Below are 3,174 nucleotides of genomic sequence, written 5' to 3'. Positions count from 1 at the left end.
CTCTCCGGCCACTAGGGCATTCCAACCCCGGCCCCTGGGCCAATAGGAGTCGAGTCTTCGGAAAGGGGCGGGGTCCGGGCGCCTGCGCTCTGGGAGCCCTCGGCGCTTTGATGGGAGGGGGTCTTGCTGGCGCAGTGGAAGGCCGGCTGTGGGAGGAGGCGATCGCTGCCACCTTGTCTAAGAAGAAACGGCACCAACAGCGTTGCAGTTTATGTTACAGTTTCCACAAGGCTGTTAACCGAGGACTTAAACCAGGAGTAGGGTCACAAAGATTAGATGCCACTGACCCTGAGAGAAACACCTGGAAAGATCTGGAAGAGATAAGAGGATTCTGAAGCACAGTGGCAGCGCTGTCATCCACGAAGATGTGGCCAGCGAGATGGAAGAAATGCTTTTAAAAGTGGTGGACTTGTGTGGGTGGAGAAAACAGCAGCGAGAGAAAGTACTGTGGGAGGTTCCCCAGTCCTTGCTGATTATGTTTCTGATTTGGAATCAGCTAAGAGTCAATCACCTAGTGGTGGGCTGGAGCAGAACTCAGTTCTTTAGCTTGAACACTGGGTATTCGCCCAGCTCAATTGTTCAATTAAAAAAAACAAACCAACAAAAAACAGTTTTTAAATGTCTTCAGCTATCAAAGGGAAAAGATGAATAGTAGGAATATGGAAAACTAAACCCTGGGCAGCCTGGCCAAGGACTTGGATTGTGAGCCAATTGCTGAGGTTTAGTAACTGGGGAAACGCAGCCTCTGAGATACGTGTTCAGTATTAACTAATCATGTTCCTACTAGTGGGATTCTTCCGCAGAGGGGCTGCAGCTTATTCTACTTTCATGTTTATTTTTAATGAAACTTCCAAGGTCAAACTATTCCACTCAGGGTTGTCTTAATATTTTGAATAATAACATTTTGAGTGTGTAGCATCTATCAAACACTGTTCTAATAACTTTACACTATTGTCTCATTCAGTTGTAACAAAAATCGTGTGAGATATGTACTCTTTTAGGAGGAAACTAGTGCACAGAGAGTTTAAGTAGCTTGCCCAGGATCACATATTACTAACTGATGAAGCTGTAATGTGAACAGTCTGATGCCAGATTCTGTGCTTGCAACACTATACTTATGGCTACGTCAATAGTGGTGAGTGTATTGTGGAAAATTATTGGAATAAAAATTAAGCAAGTTGGATTCTGATCTCTTCACTGCATATAACAAGGTCTGAATATGTGTAGAATTGAACTGTTCAGTCTTTTCTTTCAGGAGACATTGGCCCAAAGTACTCTTTTTATTAATTGTTTTATTCAGTTAAACATTTATTGAGCACCTCCAATTAACAGGACACCATAGGCTGGGCACGGTGGCTCACGCCTGTAATCTCAGCACTTTGGAAGGCTGAGGTGGGTAGATCACCTGAAGTCGCGAGTTTGAGACCAGCCTGACCAACATGGTGAAATCCTATCTCTACTAAAAATACAAAATTAGCCGGGTGTGGTGGCACATGCCTGTAATCGCAGCTACTTGGGAGGCTGAGACAGGAGAATAGCTAGAACCTGGGAGGTGAAGGTTGCAGTGAGCCAAGATCACGCTACTGCACTCCAGCCTGGGCAACAAGAGTGAAACTCCGTCTCAAAAAGAAACGAAAACCAAAAAATCAGGACACTATGCTGTGTGTTAGGAATTTAAAGGCCAGTGAGACTCAGTACCACTCCTTTAATGACTCACAGTCTGGTATGGAGACGGCAGGGGTTTTAAGTGGTGTGGTAGAGGTAGAAGTTGTATAAGGTAATCTGGGGGCATAGAGGTGAAGCACTTTGTAAGAACTTTGAGAAAGAGTCAGAAAAGACTATGTAGGAGATGAGACATAAGGTGAGACTCGAAGGAATAGAAGTAAGGGTTGGCTGAAGATGAGCCTGAAATGGAAGATGGAAAATAAGTACAGAGACATTTGAATGTGATTTCAATTAGTGGAATTTATGTTATATGAAATGGGAAGCAATTCTTGGAATTTCAAGCTGTGGAAATAGGGCAATTATCGCCAAATTTAAAATCTTTAGAAAGATTATTTTTAGTTTGAAGTATGGAGATAAAGAATAAGAAGGAGCAGCCAGCAAATTGTGAGGAAAACAAAAGTGGATTATGACAAGGGAGGAGAGTTTCAGTTAAGAGGTTTTTGACCAGGCACTGTGGCACATGCCTGTAGCCCCAGCTACTTGGTAGGCATAGGTGGGGGGATCACTTGAGCCCAGGAGTTCCAGACCAAGCTTGGGCAACGTACTTCTTGTGGTTCTGAAGAGGATGTGGTTTTGAGGATAGAGATGAAGAGTATGGAAAGACTATTGTGACTAGAGTTGAGCAAGTGGGAAATTGTGAACTGCAGCCCCTGGAGAGGTGCATTTCAGTATCTTGTTTCCTAGAAGCCAGTAGGTCTGAAACTTTTTTCTGAGATTATCCACTGGAAAGTAGACTGGTCCTATGGAGAGTGTTTGTATCTAGGGTTGCCAAATTTAGAAAGAAAAAAGTACAGGAAACCCAGTTACATTTGAATTTTAGATAAACAATAGATACAAAAAAAGTTTTTAGGGAATATATTTTTCCCATGGGACATACACTAAAAAAATGATTCACTGTTTATCTGAAATTTAAATGTAACTGGGCATCCTGTATTGTACCTGGCAATCATATAAGTAGCCTTTGTATGGAAACATATTCTGTGGAAGCAGTTCGTTTATAAGGGGCAGCATTTGTGATAAGATGAGGCAGCAAATTGCAGTTTCCTAGGATTTCTCCTTTTGGGAGAATAAAGAGACATCACCTAAGAGGGTTAGATCGTGTGAGTGACTGAACTAATGTGATAAGATCTGATTATGGGAGAGAAAGATTGAGTTATATCTTTAGTTCGGTCAAATATTTGGTAGGAATAAGGATGTGGCGATTTGGGAAATAAGAAATATAAGTTTAGGACTAATGTCAAGTAGAAGGATAAGAGATTGGAGATCAGGGAAAAGGAGCAGGATCAGGGGACAGCATAGGTTTAGTGCATGAACCATATTGAGGTGGAAAGGTAAGTTTGAGTAGAAAGTGATGTCAAATAGGTTACTTATATGATCAATTAATGTTGATTGGATGAACATGATTAGGCAAGCAAGTCAGAGGCATACAGGGTATGAGTTGGGGTTGGA

The sequence above is a fragment of the Symphalangus syndactylus genome, chromosome 23 (assembly GCF_028878055.3).
Source record: "Symphalangus syndactylus isolate Jambi chromosome 23, NHGRI_mSymSyn1-v2.1_pri, whole genome shotgun sequence".
In the NCBI taxonomy this organism is placed as follows: Eukaryota; Metazoa; Chordata; class Mammalia; order Primates; family Hylobatidae; genus Symphalangus; species Symphalangus syndactylus.
Note: the sequence above shows the minus strand (reverse complement) of the source record.